The 21,633-nt window shown below is 44.4% G+C and overlaps 1 protein-coding gene across 1 annotated transcript in view; it reads right to left on the bottom strand.

Moving 5' to 3' along the window:
- The window catches only part of CDC42SE2 (CDC42 small effector 2), a 379,165-nt gene that overhangs the window by 199,191 nt on the left and 158,341 nt on the right, over nucleotides 1-21,633 (bottom strand). The gene's annotated exons all lie outside the window — the stretch shown is intronic.

Below are 21,633 nucleotides of genomic sequence, written 5' to 3'. Positions count from 1 at the left end.
GCTCCTTCGTGCAATTAAAAATGGGGATAAAGCTTATCCAATCGCCAGACATTTCCAAAGCCACCATAATCAGGATACAACACTACTTAGCTTCTGTGTGTTAGACATGATCAAATTAGACGAAAGAGGGGGCAATGGGGTGCAATGTTTGCGAAGATTAGAATCAAGACTGATTATACAATACAAAACACTGGTTCCCATAGGTTATAACTGTGACGAAGAACTGGCAGTTCACCTAGGTTAAAATCAGATTTACTGTTCAGAAGCATCAAAGTCTGAGTGTTGGGTTGCTTCAATACAGGGATCTCAATGTTAAAATATCAATCAATCAGTTTAGAAGTAACCATATTTTGTACATAAGATGAATTATAATTATAATTTTGTATCTATCCTTAACGGAAAACTTTTTAATTGTCTTGTGAATCATTAGTTACAGTTTTTGTTTTATATATCTTTTTTAGAAGTAGAACACATGAGAAAGAGCAGCGGTTTGTCAAGAGGATAGCGAGTATGAACCATCTTCTATCTTTTGAGCGACTGAATTGAGATTATTGAAAAACCTTAACATTAAATTTGAGTTTTTAGCCCACTAGGGCGAGATAACAAACTGACAACAATTTCGAAATGATATTGTGGCAATGGAAAATGTATAGAAACACATGTCGTTTTGTCCATGGTGACGAAAATGTTAAATATGAAACTCGTATTTATACATTGCCCACTGGGGCAGAATGTAAAGAGTGCCGAAAATTATGACATGTTATGAATATGCTTGCACAAAACGAAACCCAAAAAGAACATTAATGTGAAGAAATGATTCTCGTTAAAAAGCAGATGCATTGAATTATAAAAGCAAACTGCGATTTCTGTATGTGTTTTTTTAAACATTGTTTAATCTTATGAGTTGCACAACAGCGAAAGTCTGTTTTCACTATTATTTGTTTTGAAACTGTCACGTTTATTTGAAACTGTCACGTTTATTTAAACCTATCACAAAGCTTCACAATCACTCGTGAACAAGGGAAAACTTTACCGAAACGCGTAGAGTGAAGAGTGCCTTTAAATCTGCTTAATAAAAGGCTTCCTGGAGTTTATGGGAGTTCGTGTTTTACTGCCGCCAAAGCGAAGGTATTTCGACTTGATATATATATCTATCTATATATATATATATATATATATATATATATATATATATATATATATATATATATATATATATATATATAGATATATATATAGATATAGATATAGATATATCTATATATATATATTTCACACCAGTTTTGGCTCCTGTTGACGCTGGCGCTCTGCTTCCAGCGCGGTGCAATTCTCCTCGGCAGAGCCCAGCCGACACCTTATTTCCTCACTTCCAATCCCACGATTAGAAAAAAGAATGCACACATCCGAGTATTTGTCGTATGTATATTCTGTTTAAGTGTTTTTTGTGGTTTAATGTGAAGGGTGTGTAAACAATTTTTATCACTAGGGAGGATGAGAACAGAACGAAGTCAAGAGTAACTAAACTCACCAGAGAGTAGCTTGAACCAACAATGGAACAATTAATCCGTATCAGATGGACACAAAAATAACTAACACTTCATTAAGATATATATTGCTCACTAGAGAGCAAGAAAAAGCATGTATGTGTTAATTAGTTGCAAACCAATCGCGCATCATTTAAATAATATTTTTGACAATTTTGATAAAAATTGTTTACACGCCCTTCACAGTAAACCACAAAGAGCACTTAAACAGAATATACATACTACAAATAGATATGTATAAAGTAGAATATCTACACTAGTCACAAACCACATTTACCACAATGCACTTTGTTTATAAAAAAAATCAGGAAAAGACTGCATGATGAAAATAAAAGTAGTCTGTTTGTTGTAGCTCGTAATCCCGTGAACAAGCCTCTTGAGGAGGTGAAACGCGTTGGGCGAAGACAAGCGCCTAATAAAAGTCGCTGATAACTAAAAATACTCGGATGTGTGCATTCTTTTTTCTAATCATAGGATTGGAAGTGAGGAATATATATATATATATATGTATATATATATATATATATATAAAATACAAAAGTTAAGAATGTATGAAAATTAGCATGATAAGATAGGGAAAGGGAGGTGGGATACAGAGAGTGCCAGCTCCGGGCCCAATTTTATTTCTTGTTGTTAAACTTGACGGTCCACCACTGCAACAGGTGGCTGCTCCACGTCTTGAAGTTGGGTCTACAAGAGTGAAGAATTCGGATCTAATTAGAAGGGTACAAAATAGATGCAAATGGCTGGCCTAAATTTTACATGGAGAGGGTAGAGGTTGGGGAGGGGGCTGAAGGCAACATAGGGGGTAAGGAGTTGGTAACAACGTGAGCACAGAAGAAAGAAGCAGACAGGCAACTGAACGAAAGCTAGGCTATGTTGGCCTCTATGGAGAGTAGGGGAGCTGGTATTTTCACCTCATTGGCAGAAGTTTGGGTTGCTCAACATAGGTGGATGCGCTACTAAACTGGCATTTTTGTTGGGGTCTTTTGCCATCTGAACAATGTTTCCTAACATTTACAATTACTGGGGTTTCCCAGCTGGACTACTCGGAACGATTCAAACAAGTAATTATATGAAAGATCCAATGCTGGAGAAATAGGCAATAACACAGAGGATAACTAACCACATACCGTAAATCCCTAACATTATGGGGAAAGTAAAAAATCAACAGATTCAATCAAGAAACAGCACCTGAAACAGAAAGCACGAATCAATGGCCAGGAGTCACAGCCGCACCTCGGTTAAAAGGACCTGGAGCAGAAAAAGGAACAGATAATAGGAGAAACCCAGCTAACCCCAGTAATAAGGGACATGCAAACAGAGGATATTTACATTTACGTGCACAAACAGGATGCTCTACTTATTTAGCAGGACAAAGATTCTCCTCACATTTTCCTTTGCACAGTCCTGTCAAACCCAAGACATTAGACAATATCTCATCTAACCGCTGACAATTGACTTGGTTACAATGAAGATGGATCTTGTAAGTTATAAGATGTAGGTTTATTTAGCTTAGTTACAGGTAACGCACCACAAGGAGCAGCATCCTTGCTGCTCAGCCCATTCACTCCAACTGACTAAATCCAAAAACAAACAACATCCCAATGGCCTCACAGGCTGGCTGAGCAGCATGGAACATAGAGACTGTGGGACGTATGTATTATACAACACATGTTACAACACAGCTTGATAGGAACCATTTGCCCGGTGCTGGCAGCTCATTATAGCTTTTGGCGCTGCGTGGAGAGCGCGCTTTGTTTTTAAGTGCCTGTTATGTATTTTTGTTCGTTTTCTGTACTTTTCCCCTGATTTTATCAGAAGTGCTTTTTGGGCTCTCCCCTTACCTGCATAATAATTTGTAGAACACCGCTACTTGAGCGGGCCCGGTTCCGGGGTGGTCGGGGGTCTCCCGAGTTTGCCAATTGGGCGCCATCTTGGGAAGGGCATTGACGCTCTTTCAGCGCCATATTGAGTGTCCTGGTGGTGCGCTCTTATCCTCACCTGGAGGCACTACTTAAGGCGGTCCTCGGAGTGTTTGCACCTTGATAGGAACCATTTGCCAGGTGCTGGCAGCTCATTATAGCTTTTGGCGCTGTGTGGAGAGCGCGCTTTGTTTTTAAGTGTCTGTTATGTATTTTTGTTCGTTTTCTGTACTTTTCCCCTGCTTTTATCGGAAGTGCTTTTTGGGCTCTCCCCTTACCTGCATAATAATTTGTAGAACACCGCTACTTGAGCGGGCCCGGTTCCGGGGTGGTCGGGGGTCTCCCGAGTTTGCCAATCGGGCGCCATCTTGGGAAGGGCATTGACGCTCTTTCAGCGCCATATTGAGTGTCCTGGTGGTGCGCTCTTATCCTCACCTGGAGGCACTACTTAAACCAGTCCTCTGAGCGCAGCGGGATCGCGCAGCGGGTCGGCCTTCGCTTTGCCTGAGTCTTGCCAGAGTCCTGCCCGTCTGCGCCCGTCTGCGTCCCGGAGGCGGCGGAGTGGCGGACGGGTCGGTGTCCCAGAGTTCTCCGCAGGGGTTAGAAGGATGGTTCATTACTCGTCGCAGGAACTTTGCTCCCTGCAAAATATGTCTGGTACCTGTCGTTCTGTTTTTCCTGGAGGCTACAGGGGTAAGAGGTTCTGCCCTGGATGTGGCTGGACACCCGCTGGTGTGCCGGACCTCGACGTTACAGAGGGAAGAGGCTGGAATTAAACATCTCTGCCTTCTTCTCAATACCAGATCTGTGTGTAGACACGCTTTGGAGATCTATGATCTCCTTGCGACGGAACAACAATTATGTCTGATGCTAACGGAAACATGGCTGGGTGAGTCATCCAATCCGGATATCTTGACGGCTATTCCATCTCAGTATAACATCTTCCGTCAAGATAGACTGAAGGGGAGGGGAGGGGGGTGGCCCTTGTTGTAAACAAGCGGGCTACTTGCTCCATCATTCCGATAGAACCGATTATAGGTTCTGAGTCCCTGGCATTCTCCATTACTCTAGCCCCCATCAAGCTTTTAGTGGGCTGTTGGTCTACAGACCCCCTGGGATCTTTTTTTGACGATCTCCAAGCTGCAGTGGCAGGGTTAGCCTTGAGGGTGGAGCATTGTGTGTTGGCAGGAGACTTTAATTTCCATATGGATGAGGGCGAGGATCCAGATGTGACTAAGCTATCTGACATCACGGCTCCCCTTGGTCTGGTGCCTTTTCTATCTGGCCCCACACATGACAAGGGTCACACTCTGGATCAGGTCTTCTCCACTGCGCCGTTGGAGGATATAGAGCTTGTCCCGGTGCTCTGGTCCGACCACATGCTCGCCAGGTTCTGTATTCGTGGTAGAGAGAAACTGTCTAGCGCTACGTCTAGACCACAGGGGTCTGCCTCCAGGGCACTCCATCTTGTGACTCCTGAGACCTTAGCTCAGGTTTTTCTTGAGGATCCGTGTCCCCTCACAGGTGACTTAGAGCAGGATGTGGACTCCTTGCAGTTGTGGCTGGCTGATAGGCTGAACGACCTTGCCCCGGTGCGGGCGCCTAGGGCTATTTCAAAACGGGTCTCTGCTCCGTGGTTCACGGATGCGTTATTTTCCGCCCGCCGCCAGTGTAAGGTGGCTGAGAGAGCTTGGCGTTCCCGGTATGACCCGGTGGCTAGACTTGCCTATAGGACTGTTATTAAAGCCTATCACCGTGACATCCTCTGCGAGAAAAAGGACTTTTTTGCAAGGAGGATTGATGCAGCTTCTAATTCTTGCAAGGAGATCTTTACTGTGGTAAGGGAGTTTATAACCCCTAGATCTAATCTCTCTCAAACCTCTCCTTCTGAGTCTTGGGCCTGTGATCTCGCGCAGTTTTTCACCAATAAGATCAAATAGATCCAGGACTCATTTTTGGGGAAGTCAGTGGAAGTTCATCCCAGTAGTGGGGTTGGGCTAGATTTTGTGCCTACTCCTGTTTCGGTCTTGTCAGCCTTCCCGCCCATTTCTCTTTCTACATCCTGGGCACTCTTAGCTAACCTTAAATCTGGGTCACCGTTAGACCCTTGCCCGGCCAAATTTTTGGCGAGGATGGCCGATGTGGTTAACCCATTGATCAACCCACTTCTGAACCGCTCCTTGAGTGATGGGATAGTCCCGCAGGCCTGGAAGCGGGCTATGGTGATTCCCCTTCTCAAAAAGCCGGGGCTAGACCCTGAGTCTAATAATTTCCTGCACCCGTCTCAATCTGGCTTCCGGCCTAATTTGAGCACCGAGACGGCGTTGTTAGAAGTGTCTGAGGCTATTAGGGAGGTTCTTGATTCTGGAGGCAAAGCCATGCTTGTCATGCTTGATCTGTCGGCGGCTTTTGACACCGTCCCCCATGAGGGGCTCCTCGCTAGACTATATAACATCGGTCTGAGGGACGGTGTTCAGCTGGTTTACATCTTTCCTAGCTGGCCGTCGACAAACGGTCTGGGTCCCCCCGGGTTCTGCTGAGATGCCGCCATTGGGAGTCGGAGTTCCGCAGGGTTCTGTGTTGAGCCCGACTCTTTTTAACATCTTTATGACCCCTTTGGCGGCACAGCGGAGTCTTACGGGGCCCAGATCGTTTCTTACGCCGATGACACCCAGCTTCTCTTCACATGTAGGAAAGGGGAGGATTTTGATGAAGGGAGCATTCGGGATTGTCTCGGGGTGGTGTTCAATTGGTTCCAGCGGAACGGCCTTAAATGCAACTCTGACAAGTCGGAGGTGCTGTTTTTTGGTTGTGCCGCGGATCTTGATTGGCAGGCATGGTGGCCGACAGATATGTTTCCCCCAGCTCAGGCATCCCAGGTGGCTAAAAACCTGGGAGTTAAGATCGACAACAATCTGACTGAGATCTCAGATTCTCGGCCTCACGGGCTCATGTTTCGGCATCCTTAGGATGCACCGGAAGTTTCTTCCTCTGCTCTCTGAAGTGCACAGGAAGATAATGGTGCAAGCTCTGATTGGCTCCAGATTGGATTATGCCAACGTGCTTTATCTGGGTCTCCCGGATTATTTGTTGCAGCGATTACAGGTCGTGCAGAATTCCGCGGCGCGTGCCATTTTTGGCCTTCACAGGCGAGCCAGAGCGTCCGGTCTTCTACAGTCACTCCATTGGCTGCCCATCCGTAAGCGGATAATTTTCAAGGCACTGACCCTGGCTCATAAAGCGCTTTTTGGTCTGGGAGCTAAATATCTCCAATGTAGGCTTGCTTTTTATTGTCCTGCCAGAGCATTGCGCTCCAATTCTTTGTCTCTTGCTGTGGTGCCTCGAGTCAGGAAGGCTCGGATTGGGGGGCGCTCCTTTGGTTTGAGGGAGCCCCAGCTCTGGAACACTCTGCCACTGACCCTACGCTGCACCTCCAATCTGTTGTCTTTTAGAAGAGGCCTAAAAACTTGGCTTTTTACTCTTTAGTTGTGCTGTCCAGTTGTTTTTTGAATATCTGTGTTTGTTATTTTTTTTATGAGCTGCCACTATAAAGCGCCGGGACACTCCGTTGGAGTAGCCGTTGCGCTATACAAAATAAAGTTAACATAACATAACCCCTTATAAAGCCAATGTAAAATACAATAGGACATAAGATAGTAAAAATACCCCAAGCAATAGGTCCTTCACATTTCTCTATACCACTCCCCAAAAAAATAAACAGAAATGGCTGATCAGACACCCAAACTCTCATAGGCAGGGCCAGGAACACACAACACCCTCTACTGTGCATACATTAGGGAAAACCAACTACCAGTTTCCCTTCACAACACACTAAATCTCCAGACAGGACCAGAAACACAAAATGTCCTCTACTGCTCATACATATGGGAAAACTAACCACACGTTCTCCACAGCATTACATTCTTTACAGATCTCACCCCAGACTATATACTGCCACAAAAAAGAACAGCAGGACCAGATATACCCACTTCATCTCCCCCAACTGCAGCCAGAAAAGGACTCGAGGCAAGAACTCAAAACCACGATAACAATAAACCCCTCTTCTGTATCCAAACAGGACCAGGGGCAGGAACTCAAAACACGGTTTCAGTCAATACATTGTTATTCTACAGAACCGAGGATACACTTCATCCTCCCCTCCCGCCATGCCCCATACGGGACCAGGAGTAAGTAGTAATAAACATCTGATCTACATTCATCTAATCCAAAATGTGCACTACACTAACAACAGACCTGGCATAGCACTTCACATAATCTTTAACATGCAATCTAGCATTAATATTGTCAGCATATCCAAAGAAATCAACTTTTACAGAATACTATTATATAGCAGGTAACATTCAGTGTAGCAATAACCATTTCAAAATAAATCTGCATTAGATACTCTCTCTGGCAGGAGACTCGCCCCACACCCCGGTGAGCGATATCTCATCCAAATTGGCACACAGCACTAATGACTGCACATGTAATCTGAACAGGCTATCACCCCCAAAGTGATTGTGTTCCAGGCCCGTCACGTTGTACCATCCTCCTACTGCCACATCCACACCTCCCGAAATGCAGATGAAGACCACCCCGGAAAATCACGCTCTTACTGGATTCCAAAGCACTGACGCAGGGCAAAAACGAGGACTCCAACAGCTGGCATGCACTGTAACAATGCTGCTGACATGCTTCCTGTGCTGCCATCATATCCACAAACAGCGCGTGTTGCAGCATTGAGCTGTGACCAACTTAGTGGCCCGTATGCACGTATCTCACATGTGCTGGACTTCCTGTGCTGCCACCCTATCCACAAAAAAGGGTTTGCAGCTATTGAGCTGTGACGTGAACTAAGTATCCCATATGCGCTTATGTCACAAACACTGGAATTTCTGGAAAGCAGATCGTGGAAGGTTCATAGGTCCACTTCGATGCCAATTAACATGCACCTGGAATCCCTGCCTCGTTGGTCTTTTCAAAAACTCCATCGGATCCTCGCAGTAGAACGTTAAAGGGACATGCGTTTCAACAAAATACAAGAACACGTGTTCTCCACCCTTTAGAGGAATGTTAACACTTTAACCCAACAGCTCACAGCCCCGCTAACTCAAATAATGCTGCAGCTCACCAGTCACTGTGATATTCAAGGTGACTCACACCTCAATGACCCATTTCAGTGCAGGTACTTGCTCCACGGGAAAATCACACAGGTCAGATGTTCCTTGCCTCATCGGTTCACTCCTCACTGGTGTTGGAGAAACCATGCTTCTGCATTCCCTGCATTCCTTTATCATCAAGGTTGTAGATTTCATTCCTAACCGGCATGTATACCAAAACGATGAGATGCTGCACACGCCAACTCCAATATTGTTGGTATAAAAGTCACACTGAATACGAATACATATTTGACTAAAGCAGGTTAAATGCTGTCAATCCACTTAAATATTGTCAATTTACTTAAATAACAGATACACACCCGGAACTTCTCTGGACTGTGGGCTGTCTGGTAAAAAGGACACTGTGGGGGCTACCAGGTCGGTTCCGTTTCCATCCAGCTTCAATTTCATTTTCTTTTACTCTTCATCTTGGTTTCTTCTTTGCATTCTATTTCTCCCACCGCGTAGATTCTTTCTCCAGTCAATGCCAGTGTTACTATGAAGATGGATCCTTGAAAGTTATGCCATGTAGGTTTATTTAGCTTAGTTACAGGTACCGTGCCACCAGGAGCAGTATCTTTGCTGCTCAGCCCATTCACTCCAAACACAAACACTCTCAACATTCCAATGACCTCAGACGCAGAGTGAGAAGCAGGGAACATAAACTGTGGGTGGGGAAGGTGTATCATACAACACAGATTACAACAGACTTCATACACATACAGGCAAGACTGTGCCTTTCAGAAGCTTTCTGATAGTTCGACAAACTGGAGTGAACAGCTACAAGAAAACTAACCACGCTCTGTGCATATTGTGAACATGTTGTGTGTGCTCTTTGGACTCTTGCCAAGATAATTTGCTGATCTTAAAAAAAAATCATGTCAAAGTCCAGCAGCCGGCACTATCTGGAAGACTATTATTACAGGAAGGGCCTAATTAGAGAAACACAGGCCACTGCACGTTTTTACGAACCTTAATGAAACTTCATGTTAAACATGCTGGGAGCGACGCGCATGCCTCTCATCCAACTGCCAGCTTCGTCATGAGTGGGTGGAATGCTAAACTATCTCAACATTCCCGCTGAAATTTCCATGGAAACAGATTTTGTGTCACAAGACAGTCAAGGCAAGTAGCCCTTGCGGGGGCAGCTACACTGGCAAACTCTCTGACGACGACGTCTGTGTTTTCTTTTTAGTATATTTTAACGGTGAAAACTCAAGTGCCTTCAGCAGAAGCTTTCACATGCTATTACATTTTTTTTCCAACGGAAAGTAAATAAGACCATAATTAAAAGTCAACCAGGCAGCAATTAATGCAAGGTTGCAGAGGTTGTGTTGGTTAAGTATGTGCAATTAAAATACCGCTGAGGCAAACTACTTTGCTGTTTATGGCACCTAAAGGCGCTGCCTGCTGCAGACAGACCAATGGCAGTGAGTCGAACATTTCACGAGTTTAATATTAGCCTGGGCCATGACAGGGGAGAGCATTGAGCCAGGCGGGACCTCGTAGCGAGATCTGCTGAGTAACCCAATTGGGGGGGGGGGGGGGGGGGGGGTCAAAGGAGGGCCTCCATGATTTTCCATGTAAGGCAATCAACAGGGAGCTTAAAGCCGAAAGAATGTAAACATTCCATAACATCATGCCTCCTGCTCCTTACAGAGGAATCCATAATTTCACAATATACTTTGCATTGTTTTCAGCATGAAATAGTATCATAATTATCTCACTTTCAGCACTTGATGCACTTTTCTTGCCGACTCTGACATTACAAGAAACCATCAGTTATTTTGACATGAAAAAGTATTGATCCCAGCTTGAGAACATTTAACAGTCTGCATAAACTCAGTATCACTGCTCGATAATCCACGTACTGCCTAACCAGGATTCCCGCTTTGTTTTGTCAGCCCTGCTTATTCTTAGCCTTGCTTGAGGGAGAATGTTATCCTATCATTCTGCGCTTCAGCCCAAGAGTAACTCTCCAATCTAAAGATGATATGAGGGAGTGGGGTGCCCAGGGACTTTCAAGCCATGATTATGTAAGGAAAAATGTCCCAGGTAACCTCCAGTTGATCACATGTTTCCATCTTTTGGTAAAGAACCAGTAAGCCTTTAAGATGCAATGCTGAAATGTAACTTTATATTGAACTTTACCACAAGGCCAATCTGATCTTAAATTTGTATAATTCAGTGTTTCCCAAACTGTGGGTCGGTCGAGAGATGATTTTTGATGGGTAGCAAAAGTCCAAGTATTACATAAAGTTGTTTTAAATTCTGTATTTATCTTGTCATATTTGCTGCACTTCAAAACAAAGTCAAGTGTCAGTCTAGGCCTTCTGACAAATTGCTGCTTTTTCTTAATAAATCATACATTCATCCCAGTCAAGAGATCTGGGTTAAATCCATTGTTCCTTTGCTCACCATGCCACCCCAGTTTAGACTCCGCTATATGCAAATTAGTCTTGAACCTGCTCCTGGGCTGGGTCCCAGGGTGCCTGTTACCGGTCCAGGAAGGCCCTGGTCTGGCCGTTTGGGCTGGACTGTTCCCATGGGGAGCAGGATCAAGAATGATTTGCATATGGCTGGGTATCCACTGGAATGATCTCTGTACAGGGGTGAACGTTTGACATTGATCAACATTCTGTCCATCAATTATTCTTTTTGCATTGGTCACCTCAAGTGGGACGGGTATGCCCAGACATGAGTCTCCTGCTCTCCATGCCACTGGAGTTAAGCTAGCCTAGCTGAAGAGGGTTGAAACCCCGAAGCCGGTCCCAGGATTCTCGTTTCCAGTTAAGGGAGGACCAGGCCTGCCACTTCGGGCTGGACTGTTCCCATGGGAGCAGGGTCAAGACTGATTTGCATATGGCTGGATTTAAACTGGAATGCTATGGGTAGCAGAGAAACGATGAATTTAGGCCCATATTTCTGTACTGGGGTGAATGTTTGACATTGTTCAACATTCTGTCCATCAATTGTTCTTTTTGCATATGTAAAGCACCATAGGCGTGCTAGCTACCACTCAGATTCGATCTGTAAGTCAACACAGCAGGCCAATATTCACAGTGCTGGCCTATCAGGTAGAGCACCAGTCCAAGCCCCTCCATACTGTAGACATGGGACTAAAGTGACAGCTGAAGATAACACCACAAAGAAGAATGAGGCCCAGAAGGAACAAGCTGTTCCCAGTCCAGGGAGGACCGGCCTGGCAGTTCGGGCTGGACTGTTCCCATTGGGCGCAGGGTCAAGACTGATTTGCATATGGCTGGGTCTAAACTGGAATGGCGAGCAAAAAAACGATGGATTAAGGCCCAGATCTCTGTACTGGGGTGAATGTATGACATTGTTCTGCATTCTGTCCTTCAAATTTTTTTATTTTTTTTGCATCTATAGTTCCCAGATCAAATAATCTGAATTGGTTGCCTTGGCACTTATAGACTGGGCACCATCAAAAGGCCAAGCAATGCTGGCTGTGCATCTACATCTAATCGTAACCTATGGGTGGGAGAAAATTGAATATCATTTACTACAGAGAGTTTTTATACCATTATAACCACCATGCATTTGCTCAAAAACATCAAGAGTAGTCAAGAGTAAATATACAGTAAGAAGTTGGTGCTGGAAAATAAATGAACAGCTTACTAGGACTATTAGAAGAACTGAATAATGAAAAACAATCATGCATGGGAAACATCATGGTTGAGGAGTTTTCATGCAGACTGGAAGGGAGAGAGAATCCCTAAACCATGCAGCCTCCTTCCCCGTGTGGCGTTTGTTCCTTGTGCCCCTTTCCCCCTTTATTCCAACGTATATATACCGATTTGATTTTAAGGTCAAAGTTATGTCTAGAATTCTACAAATTATGAGAGAACTGGTAGTGCATGAAACCTTTAAATCTTTCTGATACTTTGGGATAGATTCAAATTATCACATATTTATGTTAAGCCTAATAAATGTAAGGCATTAAAATTGTAATCATGTGAATTGTGATGAATGCACCAATAGAACCATGCCACACATTCTGATACCCTCTCAAGGTGAACCCACATCCTGTCACCTCTTCAGAAGCACAGCGCTTCACGAGAAAAGGATGGAGGTTGGTACAAATGCAGAATAAAAACACAAAACCTCATCTGGGTGTACGCATAAGATGCCAAAGGTCACACTGTACATAAACACCAGCATTTTGTATATTGTATGTGCTAGGTTATCCGTGTTTTTATAGCACGCAAATCACCCGTCAGGGTATCCAGGCACTCTTTAGCAGGTGCGGAAAGGCCAGCCCTTAGGTCTTACACGAAAAGTGAAGTCTTCAACTTCTTGCAAAAGTCAAGAAGAGAGGAAGCGGCTCGGGAGTGTTGTGAGACGTCGTTTAAGGCTTTAGGCATCAGATACAAGAAGGGGCAGTCCTCTTCTCTGCTTTAGTGTATGCTTGCGGTGAGCGCTAGTGAGATACAGGCTGAGTGGGGGTGTCTGGAATGTTGGTGGAAGTTAATGCGGCTGTGAAGAACTATATAGGTGTGGTTGAGGAGTTTAAAGTGTGTATGTGCGTGTCGCATGAGCCAGCAGAGCCCCCTAGGGAGTGGAGTAGTGTGCTGTGTGGCTTGGCACGAGAGGTTGAGGACTAGTCTGGCTGTTTCATCAATGGTTCTTTGATAAAATTTTGCCCAGGAAGAAAAACAACATTTTTTATGTTTAATTAGCAGCACACAGTTGTAGCAGTTTTATTTAAAACATAGGTAGGGTGTCATTTGGGTTTTTAGTATCCAATATTTTATACTGTGAACGCTCTTTCCCTCCTTCTCTGTCGATCTTCTTTCTTACCTTTTTTTTGCCTTTCATTTTTTCTCCTCTTCCCTTTTCCTTCTTTTCATTTTCTTTCTACAATTTTTCATTCTTTCTTTTTTGCCTTCTTTTCTTCTTTCCCTCTTTCGTTCTTTCATTTCCTTCTTTTTCGTGGATTCTACTTTCTCTTTTGCCTTTTCATTCTTTCTCTTCTTTTTTTCCTACTTTCCTTATTTATTTTCTTCCTTTTTGGCTTTATTTCTTTTTCATTTCTTCTTCCCTTTCCTTTTTTACACCTTTATTTCTTGTCTTTCAAATCTTTCCGATTCTTTCCTTTCTTTTTGCCTTCTTTCTTGCTTTTTGGCTTTTCCTTCCTTCATTCTTTCACCTTTTCCTTTTTTGCCTTGTCTGTCCTTTTTTCCTTTGTTTCTTCCTTCTTTTTTTGCCTGCTCTATTTCTTTATGGCTTTTTTCCTTATTTTTTGCATTCTTTGTTCCTTTCCTTCCTATTCTTTTTTACTAGCTTCCCTTCTTTTTGTCCCCTTCTTTATTTCTTTCCTTATTTTCTTTTCATTTCCTTCTTCCGCTTTTCTTCCTTTTTGCCATCCTTCCCTTTTACCTCCCTCTCTTCCTTTATTTCCGCTTTCCCCTTCTTCCAGTCTTTATCTGCCTTTCTTACTTTGTTCTTTCCTTCTATTTTCTTTTTGTCTTTTTAGCATTCTTTCCTTTCTTCCCTATTCTCCTTTGTCTTTCCTTCTTTTTTGCCCTCTTTCCTTCTTTTTTGCCCTCCTTCCTTCTCTTTCTTGCCTTATATCCTTTACTTCCTTCTTTTTGCCTTTTTTTCTTCCCGTTTTTCCTTTTCGCCTTCCGTCCCTTTTGCCTCCCGCCCTTTTTGCCTTCCTTCTTTCCCCTTCATTGCTGTTCTGCCTTTCTTCTTTTTTTCTTTCCTTCCTTTCCCTTCTTTCTTGCCGTCTATATCAAAGATGAGGCTAGCAGCCAATGCCAGACTGATGGCTTTTTGTAGGTCAGCGTTAGTCAAGACTGTTTGATTTTACTAAAGGTATGTATAACATAGTTACTTATAGGGGTTATCAGTGAGACTTCATCCATTAGTCTGCGATTGTATCATTTACAATTTTCTTACACCCACTCTAGCTAAGGGGCAATGTCACCTTACTTCAGCCATTGACAGACTTCATTATAAGTTGTAGTATGCTGCCCTTTTACAAGACCTTTCGGCTGTTCCCAGGAGTAGCACATTCATTGTGCAACTAAATCATAAGCTATTTACTAAGGAGATTAAATTACCATTTCTTTTGGGAAGGCAATTCATGATAGAAGTTCATATAGAACTTGAGGGGCTTGGACTCTGCCTCTTGGACTTATCCCACGGAGACTCAATATTACCAGCATGGCGAGTCCTTGCACTGCCTTTGCTGCACCCTCAGTGAATTAATCTCCACACTGAAGGATCTTGGACCATCAACATATGGTGTATTCATTTTCAACACTCACTCCGTATTGGGAGGGTCTGTATTCGGCTGTCTATCTTCGTTGTCTGCCCATCCTGAAGAAGACCCGCTGTGACGCTTTCTAATTGCACACTTAACTGGGTCAAAACGTCAACGTACTTTTCAGTCTATGTACGTTAGGTTTAATGGCTCCAAGTTTTAAAAACCCATTTAATGTACACCGGAAACTATATATATTTAGAAATGAAAAGGACAGACCCCACATTTACAGTTGTCTTCTGTATATTGTGTACATAAGTGTATGTCTAGTATCACTTATGTAGAAATCTCGCCCAATCACCTATGTCACTTTGTCACCTTACTCACTCAATGTTTTGTCACTGATGTCATTTGCTGCCTATTGAATTGTGACAGCCACATATGATTCTCAGAAAAAGAAAAAAGTAAAAATAACGTTCATATCAATATTTGCTTGTGACTAAGGTTCCATCCTAAATCAACATAGAAATTTATTGGATTTATCAAGTGTTTTTTTCATGATTAATACCACACAATTTCAAAGCAATTGCTCCACCCCACAGAACCATTTGTAGTTAATCGCCCTTTTACAAGGAGTACATCCACGCACAAGGTAAATTCCCTTCAATTATGTTATGTTAACAAAATGTATAAAGCGCATGGCTACCCCAGCTCTGGGGCGTCCCAGCGATAGCAGATCGGGCGACAAGGTAAAGGTGGGAGCTAGGGAACGGACAGTCCAGAAAGTCCAGTACAGGTGCAGCAGGGCAAGAAAACGCCCCGACTAGATGGAAGCGAACAGCCAGGTTTTAATCTGTTTTCTGAAAGCCAAGTTATCTTGGGTGCAGCGGGCCTAAATTGGAATAGAATTCTCGAGGACAGGAGCTAAAGAGCATCCGCCCACTCTGCTCCTGCACACCCTGTGAGTGCAGGCCAGGTGCAAATCAGCAGAGCGCAGGGCACGTGTAGGTACATACAATGAACAGAGGCGCTGCAGAATCTGGGGGCCTTGGCTAAACAAGATCTTATGAAGGATACAGAGAGTTTTAAAACGGATTCTCCGTTCGATCGGGAGCCAGTGTAAGCGACACAAGAAATTGGAAGTGTGACAGTATTTAGGCAGGGCAAACAGAGTACAGGCAGCAGCATTCTGGGCCCGTTGTAATCTCTTCGTGACTGTTTTATTGGTACCCAATAAACGTCCGTTACAGTAGTCCAGACGAGACACGACTACTGATTGAATGATCATCTGACGGATGGGAGCAGCAAAGAATCCTAAGATGGGCTTCAACCCACGTAAGTGGTCAAAGCAAGTGCCTGCCACTTTTTTGGCATGCAGTTCAAAGGACAGAGAATTATCCATTAGGACCCCTAAATGTTTTACTGAGTTTTTGGGCTGGGGATGGCAGGGGGGAGGACCCAGCAAAGCAGGCCACCATTGGTGGTCCCATTTGTGTGAGTCTCTCCCAAACAGGAGCACCTCCGTTTTAGAGAAGTTAAGTTGGAGGTAATTACCCGCCAGCCAATCTGAGATTGCCAAGATATCCTCCTGGAACCTAAGTTTATCTATGGCGGGGTCTTTGGAGAGAGTAAATAGCAGCTGCATGTCGTCCACATAGGATAGCATATTAATCCTCCGGGCCTTGGCCAAAAGGCCCAGAGGGCGGACGTACACGTTGAAAAGTGTGGGGCTCAGCGCAGAGCCTTGTGGGACACTGCAGTTGAGGGGATGGGTGTTGGACTGATGAGGGGGGGCATGGATCTGGAAGGAGCGTTCAGATAGAAAAGACGCCAGGTGCCAGGTGTACCACAGTATGTGTACTTTTTCAATCAATCAATCAATCAAAAAAACATATAAAGCGCACTACTTACCCGTGAGGGTCTCAAGGCGCTGAGGGGTGGGGGTCCCACTACTGCTCGAAGAGCCAGGTCTTTAGGAGTCTTCTGAAGGTGAGCAGGTCTTTGGTCTGCCGCAGGTGGGTGGGGAGGGTGCTCCAGGTCTTGGCGGCGAGGAAGGAGAAGGATCTGCCGCCGGAGGTTGTTCGTTGTATGTGGGTGATAGTGGCGAGGGTAAGACTGGCGGAGCGGAGCTGGCGGGTGGGGGTGTGGAAGCGGAGGCTGCTGTTCAGGTAGGCTGGCCCGGTGTTGTGAAGGGCTGTGTGTGCGTGGGTGAGGAGCATGAAGGTGATCCTCTTGTTGACGGGGAGCCAGTGTAGGTCTCTGAGGTGGGGGGTGATGTGGCTGCAACGAGGGACGTTGAGGATGAGTCTGGTGGAGGTGTTTTGGATGCGTTGTAGTCGTCGTGGGTGTTGGGCCAGGATTCCTGCATAGAGTGCGTTGCCGTAGTCCAGCCTGCTGCCGACGAGGGCCTGTGTCACTGTTCTTCTTGTTTCGGTCGAGATACACTTGTAGATCCATCGGAGCAAGAGGAGGGTGTTGTAGCAGGAGGAGGAGATGGCGTTGAGCTGCTTCGACATGGAGAGGGAGGAGTCAAGGATGAATCATAGGTTGCGTGCGTGGTTGGTGGGTGTCGGTGCTGTTCCCAGTGCGGTTGGCCACCAGGAGTCGTCCCAGGCAGAGGGAATGGGGCCGAGGATGAGGACCTCCGTCTTCTCAGAGTTAAGTTTCAGACGGCTGCTCCTCATCCAATCAGCGACGGATCAGAAAGACTCATTAGACATGGGCTTTTTTTATATCTAGTTTGAGAGCCCGGTAGCTTCTAGAACAATAGCATTTTGCAAAAACCATGACCAAACAAAACAAGAATTGACAAAAAGCTAGCAGTAAACACCAGACCTATTGGCTTTGCCAATGCTTGTTACTACTTGTCCTAAACCCATGTCACACGGAATCGACACATTGTCTTGTATTTTGGGGTTCATTCACCTCAACTTTAAAGAAAATGTCCGGTGCATTTCGATTAAAATGAGGCAGCTGAACTAAAGGTGTGGCACAGCGGCCAGGGCGACTGACGCCGGACGCTGGGGATCACGGTTCGATCTCGAGCTACGGTGGCAGGGGTATGCCCAGCACCTTCTGACTCTGGGCAATAGCTCGCCTAATCTTCCCGACGGCCCCCAGCGCCGGGAGGACTACGGGTCGATGTGCGCTTTACAAATACTGGATTTACATTTATATATGGGTTTCCTGAATATGCCAATATTTCGTGGACAGTCGAGGCGATGCTTCCAACGAGGATACACAGTGTGAAGTATTCTTGCATTAGGGAATTTTCAAAAATGTAAAACAAAATTTATTTCCGTGGGGCTAGTTGTCAATATTGTATTTCATCGGAATTATTTTCCGTTTAGGACATAGCATGATACCAAACGTTTCCTGAAATAATCACTATAAAGGTAAATGAGAGTCAGGTTTTTAATATTACCCAATACCTAAAACATCAAAACACCTGCAGAGTTCACGCAGAGAGACAACGTGATAGCAGAAAACACGTGGCAATGTGATAATAACTAAACGAAAAGATCATAATGAGGTACAGTTTCCCGCAGGATCGTGTACATGTGGCGAAGAGGGGCTTCTGCGTGGAGCGAAGGCTGTGCAGAGCTCCATTCAATTAGGAGAGCAATAGAAATAAAGTAAACTCCCAGCGCACGGTGCCACGCACAATTAATTCCACCAGCAAGTCACTGTAATCAAGCACGTGACCCTGATCAGTACGGACGAATACAACTTGTATGGAACAAAAATGTATAAACCATGGACAGAGTTCACTTAGCTCGCAAACAAGGCAAAGAAAAAACCCGTACATGTCAGTGGTGGGCATTTGGAGCGCATGCTTAGGCCTCGAGTGACGCAAGCAATGGGAATATGTTATCATTGCAAGCAGCAGCTCCGGGGAAGTGGAGGAAGGGGGGACTTTTTTACGGGACCAACAAGGGTATAAAAGGAAGAATTACTTTTTTACAGCCATTTTCAGAAATAGGATGACAAAGGTCAACTGGAAACAACGTTCATGTTTGGCACATGTAGGTAAGTGGCTGTTGGGGAACAGGTTCGTAAATTATAAACAGAATGGTGATGGTGGAGGCAATGAAAGCTAGTTCCATGGGAATTGGCACCTTCTCCAAGAAGTAGCATAGGTCCAGTTCTACCTCCATAAATGAAATGCGTGTCCTACATGAGTCTGTGACAGAAAAGGAACGCACTGAAAGGGAGTGAGGTGCCAGTGCTACTTCCCGATTCCTCAAAGGGATTCTAAATGGCTGACAGGAAACTAAGAATTTGATGTAGAAGATGCTTAGTGCTGGAACGGGAATGTTCCCAGCATGGCATACAGGTGTGTACTACTGCTCGGTGCAAGGCTGTATTATCTGGTATTTTGACTTATTTGTAGTCATGGTGTCGCACTAATGTAGAATGTGCTCAGAGGCCTAGACGGGTTCCTGACAATGCAAGGTGTGAACTGGAGTTGTGCGCCAAGATCACCTTCAGAGTGGACAGAGGACTACTGTACCCATCCTAGGTCTAACTCATAGGGCTCTGGTGGCAATATACCTCATTTTGTCATCTCATTTAGTTGACCAGTACTTTATCTGTGTCGATGTGTGGCCTATTGGCCCCTCCCATGTTACATGAAACCCAGAACCTTGAACTGACATGTGTATGTGAAGTGAGTGAGTGAGTACTATGCATGTAGCACATCGCAGTATTAAGAGTCCAAGACTAAGGAAAGTGGGGTCCATTTTGAATGCCCTTGTTCACCATGGTACAAGATGGAGCATGAGAACCGCTTTCCCAGACAGTCGAAATATATGACCTACATTCCTGTAGCTGGAGGGTGAAGTTCCTGAATCTACGTTGCCACCTGTATAGACCACTGTCAAGGTTGGATTTGCCTTGCTGTGTGTATAGGCCAATGTCAGGCTGCATATACCTTGCTGTGTATACCAGATCAGGGTTGCCTCTACACTGCTGAGTGTACAGACCAGGTCAGGCTGTGCTTCCTGACCTGGGGGGGGTTGCAGGTGCTCGCATTGTGCACTGGGCAGCGCTAGGGCTGCAATTGCTTTTACAAGAATCCCAGCAGCAGGCTATGACTGTTGGGTCCATCCAGTGATGCCAGATGACACAAGGCTAAAGCCCTAGGAGAAGGCTTGAGCTTGAATTGTGCAGTACTGAGTACTGCTGTTTAATTAAAAAGTACTTTTGTTTTTAAAAAGATGAGCGCCGGGTTGGACATTAAATTTACTGTGTCTGTTGGTTGATTGGGTCTTGTTGATGTGCCCTTCCCCACATTACCTTCCTGACAAGCCTGAGACTGCTTACTATCACGACCCTGAGAGTACAGCATGGAAAGGATTCTAGCACAGTTTGCAGGGGCATTGAGAGGTTACCCGGTATACCAGCGGGAAATGGTCTCAACCAACATGCTTGGGGTCCAATTATGCCCGTCTGCCCTTTGGTCCTGAACAGGTTCAGATATTAGGTATTTCCGCTTTACAGGAGATCCTGAAGGGTGAAGTACTGTGCCTCTAATGGAAAGGGCACTGTGATGGGTGTTAATCCAATTTAAATATCTTTGCACCATATGTATTGTATGCCTCTAGGAAAATATTTGCTGGTCCTGAATTTTCACCACACACTTATCCATTTCCCTTCCTGAATAAAACAGATCTATTAATTTTACACTTCATACACTGGTTTGCTTACATCAATAAACCACCTTCGCTAAGTACATCAGTATATTTTTATTCGATGATAAACAGAATCATAAAAATACCAATAGAACCTCACATGCCATACATCATATACTATCCAACACGTATAGAATAACCCAAGGGGAATCAAACATCCGTGGCAGAACTACAGAATCGAGAACTCCAATACTGTGGTGGCTAAACAGTTCCTGCAATTTGCACACAAAAAAACGTATTAATTGTACTTACTAAAACCACTAAAAAATACACAAAAAAGAGAACTAAAAATAAATAAAGTGAGCAAAGGATGAACCAGAAAACAGAGGGAAACGGACACAAGTCATGAAAACAACTATGGAAACATCGATCTACCTACAAAAAGAATCAAGTCAACCCATCAGCTATAACAAAATAGGTAATTCGGATTTCAAGATTGAGGAACCAGTACAGATAAACTAGAGAGAAGAGGACAGCATAGAAAACAAAGAAACAACTGACCAAATGGATAAAAAATACAAACACATATGTTAGTTTGTTTTCCTATTTAACATACCTGAAATGGAGCCAGAGATCAATGGTAAATCAATAGACAGAAAGAATAAACCCCTCCTGGCAAGACTATCTGGTGTGACCTCACTGTGAGCGAAATGCAATACATTTCACCAAGAATTGAGAACGAAATGTACGTATGTCATGGCCTATGTAGTACAATACTATGGTTTTACTTTTCAAAAGGGTAGTCTAATATGATGGAAATCTAGACAAAACAGGCGGTCTGAACAAATTTACAACAGGCCTGGTAAGATACACTGGTTGTATTCTGCAGTTCCAGTATGATGTCGTTTGCTCCTCTGAAGTCGAAAATGCTGCAGTCTAACTTAACTGCCTGTTCGTTTGGTGGGCGGAAAGTTGTTTCTGCATTTTTGCAAGGGAGGTTGGAGTGGTTTTGGTGGGCTGGAAAATTAATCTGTAAAAAGTTTAGGCTCAGCAGTAATAGCTTGCATCATCAGCAGTTTTGGATTGACAATCATTGACCGCTTTCTTTGCTATCTGATAGCCAACGAGTCTTGAGCCCAG

This window comes from Lissotriton helveticus, chromosome 2_1 (genome assembly GCF_964261635.1).
Source record: "Lissotriton helveticus chromosome 2_1, aLisHel1.1, whole genome shotgun sequence".
Lineage (NCBI taxonomy): Eukaryota > Metazoa > Chordata > Amphibia > Caudata > Salamandridae > Lissotriton > Lissotriton helveticus.
This window is presented reverse-complemented; position numbering and strand designations above follow the sequence as displayed.